Source organism: Giraffa tippelskirchi, chromosome 7 (assembly GCF_054371585.1).
Source record: "Giraffa tippelskirchi isolate mGirTip1 chromosome 7, T2T-mGirTip1v1.2.pri, whole genome shotgun sequence".
Classification (NCBI taxonomy): Eukaryota; Metazoa; Chordata; class Mammalia; order Artiodactyla; family Giraffidae; genus Giraffa; species Giraffa tippelskirchi.
Window position 1 is genome coordinate 137,325,322 of NC_137281.1, and position 14,328 is coordinate 137,339,649.

Consider the following 14,328-nt stretch of genomic DNA (forward strand, 5'->3'; position numbering starts at 1 on the left):
AGCCCGGTGAAGGATGAGAAATGGACAAGTGCCCTATCACAGTTGGCCTTTCTATTCCATGCTAAGGAAATGGAGCAACAGGGAGTCAGTGAAGGGTTCTAAATGGATGGAGTGGCTAGATTTGCCTTCTAGAAAGATCCCTCTGGTAGGTGTGTAGAGGGATTGATTTACAAGGGGAGGGACAAGATAACAGCCAGAGAAGATGGTAAGGATGTTATAGTAGGACTAGTCTCAGAGACAAGAGATGCTGTGGGCCACAAACTAGGGTTCTGATAGTCAAGGTGGCGAAGAGAGATCAGGTCACAAAACTATTCAGGATACTGACGGTTTAGTGGAAATAGAAAGTTAGAAGAGGGGAGAACTCAACAATGACTTCACCTTGAGTGACTAAAAGTGGGTCTATTAACCAAGAGGGTGATTACAAGAGAAGGAAGAAGTTTGGGCGAAGGAATGAAGACTTCAATGCATCAGAAATACATATCAAGCCCTAAAGCTGTGTTAGCCATGGTGTTAGGTGCTGGAGATGCGATAATGAAGCAAAAGAGAGAGGCTTTTTGCTCTCATGGTGCTTTTAGTGCAGTGGAGGAGGCAAATAGCCAATGAATATTTACAAATAATTAATGAATAATTTAAAAATTGCAGAATGCTGCAGAGAAAAGTGTAGAATACTAGACTAAAAGTTAACAAGGAAGCCTCACCTAGCCGGGGGGACATGGGACAGCTTCCCTGAGCAAGTGGCCCTTACATTGATACCTATGGAAGAATAATCAGTAGGCAACAAATGGGGCAAGAGCTTGCGCAAGGCCAGCAATAGAGTTTCTAGATACTTGTGAGATCTCCAAGGGAAATGCTTAGCTGGAGGCTGGGTGTTCAAGTCCTAAGGAAATCGTCGGGGTTGGAGGTATTTCAGAATCATCAGCGATAAATAGGTGGCATCAGAACCACCAAAAATGGGCAAGATCATCCCAAAAGAGGCTATAAGTGTTCAGAGTGGAAGCTGAGGAGGAACCCTGGGGAACTCCTTCCTGGGGATACACTGAGGAGGAGGAATCAGAAAAGAACAAGGGAAGGCAGGCGATGACCATACATAGAAGTCTTGGAGGAAAGGATTTCTGGAAGCAGGGAGCAAACAGCAACATCAGGTACCCAGGGAGCTTTAGTAATACACAACTGGTGACCACAGTGAGAAGAGTTTCTGTAAAGTTGTGGGGATGGAAGCCCAGGGATGTGGGGAGTGGAATAAATGACAGCAAAATCGTAAGTATAGTCCATTCCTTCACAATGTTTGCTGAGGGAGGGTATGAAGCTTTGAGGGTGGGTAGACAGAGATGTGGGGCTTCCCAAGTGGCTCAGTGAGAAAGAATGTGTCTGCCAATGCAGGAGACAGGGGTTCAATCCCTGGGTTGAGAAGACCCCTAGAGACAGAAATGGCAACCCACTCCAGTATTCTTGCCTGGGAAATCCCATGGACAGAGGGGTCTGGGGGGCTACAGACCATGGGGTGGCAAAAGAGTTGGACATGACTTAGTGACTAAAGCAACAACAATAACAAGACAGAGATGCAGGGCAGAGGACAGTTAACCAGCGAGAGAAACCTGGGCGTGTCTAGAGGCTCTAGGAAAACAGCGAGAGAGAGGGAAGGATGACAAATTCAGAAGAGCTTGGGGTCTCCCATGGTACACACGTCAGCACTTATCATTGGGCCAAAACCTTCCAGACTCGTGACTGGATACTATTCTTTCTCCTTCCACGACAGGGTCCAATTTCGGACTCGCTATATCGCTTAGGTCTTAGCTGATTTTGCAGAATTCCCACTCACTAGGCCAGGCCCAGAAAGCCACGTGGGTAAGAGGGACGCTCTTCAAATCACCCCCTGCTCACCCCACCCTCTGGGAATCTGGGAGACAATCGCCGCTCCAGGCCAGGGCTCTGCCCTTCACTAAGTGGAACACGGAGAAACCTGGTATTATTTCCTGGTGAACAAAACAACAGCGCTACCACACCCCAGAAACTTGCCTACAAATGAGTTCTCTGTGCAGAGAGGCTGGCTGAGAAGGGCGGCTGACGTCCTTAGATGGGCCTGGCTCCACGCTCACCGCTTTCAGGAAGTGGCGCCCCGTGAAATCACCCTGGGGACCCTGGCCCTTCACTGACTGATGGCAACTCGCCAGAAAGTAGGCGCCTCTCACCACCACACTGGCCAAGTGACAGCAGGGCCTCCTGCGAGTAGCAGGCTCCGTGCAAGAGAAGGGTGACCCCCATGTGCCACTAACCAAGCAAAGGGCTTCCCAACCAGCAGAAAGCTGGGACGAGTGATAAACAAAACAAGCAAGCAGCAGCTTGGAAAAAAGTAACAAGAGAAGGCGAAAACGTGTGAGATGGACAGACCAACCTTCAAGGAGATGCCCAGGAGACGAAGAAACGTCTAGGTGATTCAATGAGTACACCGACACGGGGACCCCGACACACCCCCTGAACACTATTCTTTTTGAAATATGAAAACAACCCCTTAAACAATTATTCTTTCTAGTTCGAGTTGATAAAAGAGAGAGATTGTGTTAGATAAAGTATTTCTATCACAAGACATCATCACCCCTTATGTCCTAAGACAATGTACCTGGCTGAAGAGAAAGGGAGGCTCTTCTTAAGTAAGTGGCCTCCAAACTTGGACCTTCGACACAATTCATCTTGCAGCCACTGGGACCACAAAAGTCGAAACACACACACAGACACACACAAAACAGAGCAAGCAACCGAGGGACTGTGGTGAGTGTCTGAACACCAGCAGGGCGGGAAGCTCGGAACCCCTCCCACCTTCTCTCAGCCACATGGCCCCACAGGACTGGGGCGGGACCCCAGTGGGACCCCGGCTGGTGTCACCAAGAGGCCTGCAGGGGTGGACGCTGCGCAGAGCCGCGGAAGCCCTGGCGGAAGCCCAGGCTCTGGCCCGAGGAGTGAGGCCTGGCAGATGGCAAGGACACACACCGCCCAGCGGGCCTCGGGGCCTCCTTGCCTGGTTCGGGGGAGGGAAGAGAAAGCCACGGGCTAACGCTGGGTCTATAGCTTCTACTGGCTCAGCAGGCAAAGAGCAGTGAAGCCAGGGAGGCTGTCTCTCCAGGCACCCGGCTTCAGCTTCGGCTTCAGGAGCAGACAGGCCTGCTGTTGTTCTACAAGGCAGCTCACCTCCACAGACATGAGCTTCCGGAAGCTCAGGTTACAAGGTCAGGCCAAGATCCCTCCCTGAACCTCCTCCCCAGGACTCCGAACAACCGCCACCTGAGAGGGAAGATGGGGGGGGGGCACCGCCAAGTTCTTCCCCTCTTTGCATCAGACCAACTAACTTCGTCAGCTGCACAGACCTGCCTCTGAGCCATCTGCTCAGTGAGCTCAGCACGACACCCCTCAAGGCTCAGCCAAGTTCAGCCAGGGAGTAAGAGTCACCAGGCTTTGATGGGAAAATTCAGTCCTTCTGATTGATGGTAACTTTGGGATGCTCTTGAGTCATTTCTCTTACTCACAAAGCCTTCTTCCACTTGAAAAGGAAGAGACTGTACTATCCAACCTGCCCCCAAAGGATCAGCAGGAGCAAACTTTACAAAGAGAATTGCTTGAGTTTTCTAACCCCTCCATCCAGGGCAATGAAAGATTCCCAGGCTTCATGGAATGCCTGTCTATATGAGAATTCAAAACACCTCAGAAGAAATGGGCTCTGCCTAGAGAACAGAAGTCCTCAAAATCTGTTCCTTAGTCGGCATGAGAGGGAAGACAACTCACTCCAAGTTTGGAAGAGGCCATAGCCTCGCTGGCACAAGAGATAAAAAGCAAGTTCTACCTGCTGTTGATCTGCTGGAGGACTTGGACCAGTTCACGATCTATGTGTGCAGGGAACAAAGAGCTTGGTTTTCCTTTGGGACTTGAAGAAAATTTGCCTGTGTTTTACTCTCCTTATCATTTGCCCATGCTGTCCAGTGCATCACTTTGGGGGATTAGCACTAGAAATCAGTAGATGAAGAATGGACTCCAAACCAAGTGACTCCAGAATGCTGTGCATGAAACCACAAAATCCAGCAGGCCTTCTGCAAGGAACCAAAGCACGCTGGTTTCTGAGGGTACCAGAAAACCAGTGCCATTTTAATCTGTGACAAACTCCCAAATGAACTAAGAAAGTCTTTGCTGAGAAACTCTTTATGCACATTTGTAGCAAGGGTTAAACCACGAAGAGCATTCTTCAACTCAGTTGCTGGACCTCAGAGGGAGAAAAAAAATCCAGATTCTAGAAACCATTCTAGATAAATGGAAACTGCCATTCTCTGGAAAATACAAATGCTTTCTTTCTAGCACAAGGGACTTAAAAAAGACATCTAAATTCTTGCCCCAAATTTTCATTTTATTAATTATTAATATGTTGTTTACTATTGCCAAAAATATTGGCCAAATATTTATGTTCAAATTTTTACACATCATTATAGGATCCATTTCTAGTAGAACCTTGGATACATTGGTTCTTTGACCCCTTATATCACGTTATGAGATTAACTAAAAATTAACAAATTTGCAAAAGAGAAACCAAGTTATATGACAATAGCAACTATCATTTTTGCTCACCTCCCATTTGCCATCTGACACACATTTTTATCCAGTTCATAGTGCAATCCTATCTGCAAGGTAGGTATCTTTATTCTCCATTTTACCAAAGAGGAAAGTGAAGATCAAAAAGATTAAATTATCTGCCGAGGCCACAGAGCTAGTAAGTGTTGAAACCTTGATTCGAAGCCAGGTCAGGCCATAGCCAAGGCATGTACTCTCTCTACCACAACACAGAGCAGGAGTTTCCACTAGAAATGAAGTTGCCTCATGAGGAATGGAAATTTACTATTCAGAGTACAGTGAACAAAGGGTGAGGACAAGTATCAGGCACGTGGGGCAAAGGGGCAGCTGTGTTAAGCTTGGTTTGTATTGATATTAAATTCTTTAAAGGGAAGGGCAAGTGACTTGGGAGAGCAGTAGATGTAAAATAGTTTGCAGATGAGACCATGGGGGAAGCCAGAGGATACTAACAAGGGCACCACCTAGAGAAACCGGAAACCTGAGCAGGGGATAAAATGAGATCAAAGTCAGGAGTGGTGGGAGGCCGGCTGTGGGAGAAGAAGGCAGCAGAGCCTGGACACTCATGGGGGACTGAGAGAGGAGAATGGGAGGGAAGCTGCAACTGGACACTGAGTAAAAAAGAGGAAGGAAGACGGGAAGGAAGGAAGGAAGCAGGAGAAGTGAAACAAAATGGCAGTGTAATCTGGTCCAAGTACGCTTCATAACAAAATGTCTGTGCTAGGGTCCTGCTGGGGAGAAGGGGCAGGGGACTGCCCTGGGCTGCAGGAGAGGTCTTTCCCTATCCTGTCTGTCAGGAGAGAATGGAGAGAATCATGGAGACAGCCTTCTACTTCCCCAACAAACTTGGCCTCATTTTCTAGCCCCTTTAGCTTAAACAGGGTTTCCCAGGTGGCTCATTGGTAAAGAATTCGCCTGTTCAATGCAGGAGGCACAAGAGACGTGGCTTCAATCCCTGGGTCAGAAAGATCTCCTGGAGGCAGAATGGCAACCCACTCCTATATTCTTGCCTAGAAAATCCCATGGATAGAGGAGCCTGGCGGGCTACAGTTTATGGGGTTGCAAAGAGTCAGACATGACTGAGCATGCATGCACACTTTAGCTTAAACAGCTCATCTGCTTCCAGGAGTTTAAAACAAGCTCCGTATTATTGATTAAAGCCAAAAAACACAAAAATAAAAATAATCTAATTTGGCATCATTAAAAATTGGTTAGAAAAAAAAGTTGGTTAGGGGACTTTCCTAGTGGTCCAGTGGCTAATATGTCGTGCTCCCAAGGCAGGAGACCCAGGTTCGATCCCTGGTCAGGGAACTAGATCCCATGTGCCACAACTAAGAGTTTTCATGCTGCAACTAAAAAGAGATATTACATGCTGGATGCTAACATATCACTTAATGTAAATAAATAAGTAAATTAAAAAAAAACTGATTAAGTGAGTTCCCTGGTGGCCTATGGTTAAGGATTTCAGGCTTTCACTGTCATGCCCTGTGTTCAGTCCCTGGTTGGGGAACTGAGATCCTGCCAAGCTGTGCTGCATGGACAAAAAGAAATGGTTAAGTAGTGCAGTTTCTTCATACATTGAAACCATGTTGAATGAGGAAAATATACATGTATACATACGTGGAAAGATGACCTTGTGTACTGATGAGTAAAATAATGTAAACTGTCAAACAGTATAATATGCATAATAGAAATCCTTTTCTGTAAAAATAAATAGCAACCATATATTTTATTAGCATATATGTAAAAAATATTGGCAGAATATGCATCAAATTTTAGTGAATGATTATCTAGCAGATAAGGAAGGCAGATAATGAGGAACTTTCATTTTTTATGGTCTGTATTTCTGCAATATTTAACATTAGTAAAACTTTTTACGATATTTATAAATAGAAAAGAAAATAAGTATCCCTGAAAAGACTATAAATAAAAAGTTAAGTCTCCCACCTCGTCACAATCAGGAAAGGTAAAACTGCCAAGACATAAGTCAGATTCTTCCCATTGAATAAAATGCTTCATACTCTTAGAATCTAAGAGAACCACACAAAATACAGCCTGATCCTTGGGTTTCTGCCTTTCCCCGAAGTACAGCTTGAGGTGGTAGGAGCTGGACTTCCTAGCAAAGATCCCTCTTGTTCATTGGGCATCACGGAAATCCCCTAGTGACATGAACCAAGCAAAGAAAGTGCATTTCACACCCAGAGAGCTTTCAGGAAACCAGATCCTCTCTTATCTCCATCAACAAAGGAGACTCAATTTTCACCAACTCATTGAATGAGCCCCTTTGTTTCTCCTTAAGGATCATCATATATTCTTTCCCTGCTTCTACAGAAAGTCCAGAGATGCCCCAGAATTCGGCACAGAGAGGCAGAGAAGGAGTCCCAGTGCAAACCTACTTGTCCACATTTTTAAGAGAGCCAGGACCTGAGATGGTGGGCCACTGAGAAAAGGGAAGGGAATTGCAGGTAGGCACAAGGTGTGCCTGCAAGAATGTTTGCATTATAACTAAGCTTCCCAACTTGCATGAGCAGCACCTACCTCATATGTCCCACAGTAGAACATGAAAAAAGAGAAGGGATGGAGCCTGCCTCGGCATGTTGTGGGACAGGCAGCCCGAGTCCACCAGCACCCTGACAAATACACAATGATGCATCCATCATCCCATGCTAGGCACAAAAAAACAAGCCGTCAACATAAAGCCCCTGTTTTTGAGGAGCAGAGTCACCTCACAGCTTCACAGGACTGTGGGATGCACTGGGATCCCATCATGGGGCTTTGTATGTGGAAATGCTTGATAACCTTCGCAAGATCAGTTCAGTTCAGTTCTGTTCAGTTGCTTGGTCGTGTCCAACTCTTTGCAACCCCATGGACTGCGGCATGCCAGGCTTCCCTGTCCATCACCAACTCCCGGAGCCTACTCAAACTCAAGTCCATCGAGCAGGTGATGCCATCCAACAATCTCATCCTCTATCGTCTCCTTCTCCTCCTGCCTTCAATCTTTCCCAGCGTCAGAGTCTTTTCCAAGGAGTCAGTTCTTCTCATCAGGTGGCCAAAGTATTGGAATTTCAACTTCAGCATCAGTCCTTCCAATGAATATTCAGGACTGATTTCCTTTAGGATGGACTAGTTCGTTCTCCTTGCAGTCCAAGGAACTCTCAAGAGTCTTCTCTAACACCACAGTTCAAAAGCATCAATTCTCCGGCGCTCAGCTTTCTTTATCGTCCAACTCTCACATCCATACATGACTATTGAAAAAACCATAGCTTTGACTAGATGGACTTTTGTCAGCAAAATAATATCTCTGTTTTTTAATATGCTGTCTAGGTTGGTCATAGCTTTCTTCCAAGGAGCAAGCGTCTTTTAATTTCATGGCTGCAGTCACCATCTGCAGTGATTTTGGAGCCGAAAAAAATAAAGATCACACTTCATCAATGTCAGGGCACAGGTGTGACCAGGCTGGTCGGCTACCTTACTACCCAGTGCTTTCTCAGCCCCCCAGAGACTTCCACCAGCCACCAATCCTTTCTCAGTCCAACGTCCTTTCCAAAGATTCCTCAACCTCTCAGTGCAAAATCATATCCCTCCAAACTTTGTTTGTGGTCTGCATTCACCACTTTCTGCTTCTCACCGTGGCTTCACTCTCATTCCTGATAATTGAGTGAAACCTTCCACTAAAACTTTGAGGGTCACTTGAGCCTCTTATATGGCTAACGGCATCCTCCCAGCCTTTCCTCTCAGCCTCCTCCTGCATCAGACACTATTAACCATCCTTTTCTTGAAGCTGGATTTGCATGGCTTTAGATTCCCTTGGTCCCTTCATCCTCAGTGTGTTGCTACATCACAATCATGTTCTCTAGATCCTCCACCCATCCCTTAAATGTGGGTATTACTCAAAGTTAAAGTCTGCTCTCTTCCCGCATGTGACCCTCTCTTCTTTCTGGGCTGACCGAGGGCTGTCAGATCAACACCCCCAGCCCCAGCGGCTTCTGGCCTCCAGAATCACTGCAGCAGCTGCACTGAAACATGCCATTGACACTTCCCACTCCACAGGGTCACCTGGACTTTTTCCTTGAGCCTCCTCCCTACTCTCAGAGCCGCTCCTTCTTCTAAGACGGAAATCTCAGTAAATCAGCAACGCCAATATGCCAGACACCTGAGCTAGAGAACGCTGTCATATTCATTAGCTCCCCTTCCCCTCTACTTCAGTGCCACTGAGTTTTAAAGACTGGCAAAAATACTCTAAGACTTGAAAACAAACTGACTTGTGCCAAAGCATAAAATTAAGACTGTAAAATCAAAATTAAGAATAATATCAATGGAAGGAGGGATGAACTAGGAGTTCGGGACTGACATATTGCTGTTTTCAGTTGCTCAGTTGTGTCTGACTCTTTGCAACCCCATGGATTGCAGCATGCCAGGCTTCCCTGTCCTTCACATATTTACACTCTCTCTATAAAATAGATAACCAGTAAGGACCTACTGTATAGTACAGGGAACTATACTCAATATTTTGTAATAACCATAAGAGAAAAGAATTTGAAAAAGAATATGTATACATATATATGGGCTTCCCTGGTGGCTCAGTGGTAAAGAATCTGCCTGTCAATGCAGGAGATACAGATTTGATCTCTGGGATGGGAAGATCTCCTGAAGGAAGAAATGACAACTCACTCCAGTATTCTTGCCTGGGCAATCCCATGGACAGAAGAGCCTGGCAGGCTACAGTCCATGGGGTTGCAAAGAGTTGGAAGTGACTTAGTGACTAAACAACAACAGCAATATAAATAAATAAATATATATATATATACACATATACATTCACATATATATGTATGTATATGTATGTTATTTATATATACATATACAGGAATCACTGTGCTATAAACCTGAAACTAACACATTGTAAATCAACTATATTTCAATTAAAAAAACTAATATACTTGCTAAAAAATAATTCCAAAATCCATTCAAATATTTTTGGCAGCAAAAACATTGTATTTAATATAGGATACTGGCAAATTTTAACATGTTTGACCCTTTATGTGTCAGGGCTCACAAAGAGAAACAACGGGTCTGATCTCATACAGGAAGATCAGACTTCTCATTTTGACTTCTCAGAATCTCTTGAATTCATCCCCTCCCTTCCATTTCCATTGCCCTGGCTTGGACCCACTTGAGCCTTTTGTTATATTTCTGTGCCACTAGGGAAGCTCTATATTTCTTCAGGATGTCTTATAACACAAGGAACACCATATCACTCCCACGTTCAAATATCTGGAGATTGCTCCAGGACCTGGGATCTGAACTACAGGCTCTTTCCACAGCATTCAAGGCTGCTACAGTCCAACCCCAGCCTACCTCTTAGGCCCCTCGTCACTACCTCATCCTCTGCTGCAGCCATACCAGACTCCTATGTCCCACGTGCCCTCATCTGCCCTGTGGAATGCCCTCTCCCCTCTGTGGCCAGAGGACAACTGGCACTTGTCTCCAGGATCAGTTCAGATGGCTGCTCCTCAGTGACGGCTGCCTTCCCAGGATCCCTGTGCAGACCAATCTTAGCTTCCTAGAGACCCTGGAGCAGTTTGTGATACGCTCAGTCCCACATGAGTCTCTCCCACTGCCAAACCAGAAACTTCCCAAGGCAGAGAGCTGTGTGTCAATCACCTCTGTATTTTCCTCACAGTCTAGCTCATAACAAACAGTACTGTGCCCTGAAATGCAGCCCTCTCTTGTCCTTCCTCTCAACATCATTCTCTCTGCTCCACTGCTGCTTGGTCGTCCGCATCATCGCTGGAGTGTGCAGAGGATCCTTGTGCTGCGCTAAGTTGCTTCACTCATGTCCGACTTTTTGCGACCCTATGGACTGCAGTTTGCCAGGCTCCTCTGTCCATGGGATTCTCCAGGCAAGAATACTGAAATGGGTTTCCATGCCCTCCTCCAGGGGATCTTCCCGACCCAGGATCAAACCCTCGTCTCTTACGTCTCCTGCACTGGCAGGTGGGTTATTTACCACTAGTGCCTCCTAAGTAGACCCTTAGCTAGGTCTATGCCAACAAAACTTGGAAGCTATGAAAACTGAACTTCAAACCCACTATAACCATTCTTCCTAGTGTCCCAGATTGCAGACAATGAAAAAGGCTCTGGAGTCAAGCAGATCTGGGTTCAAACCTGGAGTCTGGCACTTGATTGACTGTGTGACCCTTAAGCGAAGTTGGCTTGACCAGCCTCAACCTCCTCACCAGTAAAACAGGAATTATATCTAACTCAATGGACTGTTGTGAGAAATTAGATGAGTTAAGGCACTTAAAGTCCCAAGCATGATACTTGACATATGACAGGGGCCCACAAGTTAACCAGCAACAGGGAACAGAAGCAAGGTCTCAGATTTCTCAAACCATCTGACCTTGACCAAAGTTCTCCCCCACCCCCGGATGCTAATATAAAATATTATTACATCAGTAACACAAATTCAAGACTTAAACTCCACGGTGCTGCTTGTACATATTAAAGTCATCATGAAGAGATAGGAGTATATGATACCATACTGCTTTTAAGAATGTGAGAAGGTGGGACTTCCCTGGTGATCCAGTGGCTAGGATTCTGCACCCCCAATGTGGGTGGCCTGGGTTTGATCCCTGGTCAGGGAGCTGGATCCTGCATGCCACAACTAAGACCAGATGCAGCCAAACAAATAATTTTTTTAAAAAAGAGAATGAAAGCGGGCAATCTAATAATCTGATACAGAAGACATCCAAAGCATCTCATCATTAAATGAAAAGGGTAAGGTACAGAATAGTACAAAAAATAGCCACAACATACATAAACACAGATGTGCATGTATATATGTTACACACATAACATATGTACATATATAAACCTCTATGTGTTATATACACTTACATATGCACATACATAAAACTGTATGTGTCACATACACAAACCTGTATGTGTCACATACACAAATATATGCACATACATACACTAACACAACCACATAACCTATATCTATGTGTATATGTCTATACATGCCTAGAAAATCTCTAGAGGGATATATGAGAAATGGTTAATGGTGGTTGCCTCCAGTAATAGGTCTAGGAGTGCCATTCACACTCCTCTGCACTGTTTGAATTATTTTTATCATGGGTATGTGTTCACGTTGCAATTTTTTAAAGCCAGCTTTTAAGAGCTGTAGGAAGAGGAGGAGGAAAGGGAGGCAGAGAAACAGGGAGAGATTAAGAGAACTGAGTTCTACTTGTAGCCCTGCAACCAGCTAACTTTGCAACCTCAAGCAAACCACCTTCCCTCTGCAGATCTCCCTTACTGGTATTATAAAAAAGGGAGTTGAACCAGATGTTCTTTGGAGAAAATTTCTAGGTTATTAGGGGATGTCTGCAAGGTGCTCAGAGAGTACATTTTATCTGTAGAACATCTCTCTTTGAGCTGTTTTGATGCTTTAAGCATCAGGTTTTAAAAAAGGAAAATACACTATTTCATTTTGACCTCTTTCACATTTCAATGAGAAAGCTTTCCCACCATTTCACAGGCAGAGAAACCAAGTATAGACTGTGATGATTACTTGCCAACCAAATACACTGCTCACTAGACTGCTGTTTGCAAAGATTTATGATGCCAGGAGTTTTATAGCTCCCAGTTCATTCCCTGCCTCTTCCGCAGAGGAGGCACAAGGCTTATGCAAAACAAGCAGAAGGCGCTGTTGGCTGGTGGAAACAGGGCGAGATGTAAAGTGACTTCCCCTGGGTCGGAGCATAAACCACGCTCACTCCCAGCACATTTAGGAAGTAAGTATTGAATCCTTGGGATCAGCTCCGCATCCCTCCCCCCACCTGGACTGAAAGCTTCACCTTGCAGATGTGTCTCACTGCAGTCATTTTCTGAGTGTTTTCTGGGTCAGAAGCAGTGAGAGCAGCTAAACCGAGGCTGCTGCCGGAGTTGCTACATTGAGGGCACAGTACTGAATTACCTGCTCTTCTACGCACCTACCAGCTCACCCAACGACCTGCTGCTGGTCCGAGTATTTTTCCAGTCTCCTGGACAAAGTGACCACACACGGCTTTGAATGCAAGTGACCTCGTGTGTCCTCACAGGTGCGGGTCCCTGCCTTGCAGAGGGTATCTACTTGCTGCCCCAGAGCAGTCTGCTTTGGTTCTAACACAGCACCTCACTCTCTGTGCCTGTAAACACCTCTGTTCTTCTGATAACTTTCTACTGTGAGAGACCCTCCTGCTTCAGACCTGAAGTGTCTGGGCATCGAGATTTCCCAGCAGTTGCAGAAAGCACGTACAGAATGCACACATCCACCTTGCAGAGAAGGGAAGAGCCTGAGCCGTCAGCAGTAGCCTAGATTTTAAATGAGAAAACCGAGACAAGAGCACAGCTAACGTACTACAAAGTAAATCATCCCCAAAAATAAAAGAAAAAGGCTTGTCCACTCAAAAAGCATGCAGCCAGGCCACTAACCAGTAGTCGGCCTGCTGGTAGCCTTTACGATGGCACCTAGTAATCCTTGAGACGGACAGTGACCACTGACCCCTGTGCCATTCTATCTAGACCTTCTAGAGGTTGCTATGAGTTGACCCTATGCTGTCACTTCTGCATCAGATTTGTTGGCTGTTGTCTGCTCACCACTGACCTAATTATGCCCCTCAGGGCTCCCTGGGGTCTTTGGTTGTCTTGGTCCAGTCGCTTCTTCCTTTGTTTCTTTACCTCCGGGTCCCTCTATGGCCTTCTTTATCCCAGACACATCTTTCCAAGGCAATTTAATAAAATCTTTTTGGCTGTACCACGCAGGATCTCGGTTTCCCTACCAGGGGTCGAAGCCATTGCCCCTGCAGTGGAAGCGGGGAGTTTTCACCACTGGACCACCAGGGTGGTCCCTTTCCAAGGCATTATGAGGACCTTTCATTTATTGGTTCCCCTCAGAACCTCTGCACATGTTTATAAAAGCCTAGCAGCCCCACTCATAGCCTTTGGAAGCTAAAAACCAACTCCTATCAATTGGGCACAGAACACAGCAAAAGAACAGAGTGGCTGGATTGCAGTGGGAGTGTGTCCATGACAAAGAGTTTTGTTGAAAGAAACAAAACACTCTCAAAGGCCTGAGCAAGCAGTATGCTGGGAGTCCAGACCCTGGTGAAACTCACTTTTTGTCTGGGTAAGGCAAAAGGAGGGCAGAACATACCAAGAAATAAGTGCTGTAATATTTTACAAGGTTGTTTCTGCTTGGACATGCCTTAAGGACAAACAAAGGTTAAATGCACCCAGAAAAAAATAAAATCTCTATACAGGAATCTTGGGGTCTTTTTTTCCTCTGAAATGCCTTTCTTAACTCTTCACCATTATAAAGCAAATCTTGTGTATATTGGCCTAAAACACCCACTGAAAGAGCTTTACATAGCTACATTCTGAGGGTCAGCCTCAAATATTCACTGAAAAATGAGGTAGGAGTGACTGTATTCTTGATGAGTAACTAAATTTTTCTAGCAATACACATATTCTGATGATGTAACTTAAAAGTCAGAGGTTACTTTTCCCTCCACTAAGCGAAAAGCAATCAGGGAATACAGAGGTGGGAAGACAGCCTCCTCAGGTCTAAAGCATGCACTCTACTCCTTACCCACCCCTGTCAACAGCCCGTGCCTCCTATTAACCCTTCTTCACAATCTTCTATAGGTCAAAATGTGGGGGATTATTCTCTGTGTTGGA

The 14,328-nt window shown here is 45.5% G+C and overlaps 1 protein-coding gene across 3 annotated transcripts in view; it reads right to left on the bottom strand.

Moving 5' to 3' along the window:
* Window positions 1-14,328, bottom strand: part of SPTB (spectrin beta, erythrocytic) — a 128,862-nt gene that overhangs the window by 100,928 nt on the left and 13,606 nt on the right. Inside the window, exon 1 of one of the 3 annotated variants that reach the window (XM_081509920.1) lies at window positions 7,144-7,990. The exons of the other annotated variants lie outside the window; for them this stretch is intronic. The gene's annotated coding sequence lies outside the window, so the exon portion shown is untranslated. Of the gene's footprint in view, window positions 1-7,143; window positions 7,991-14,328 lie in introns of those variants that run through there. 3 annotated transcript variants of the gene reach the window in all.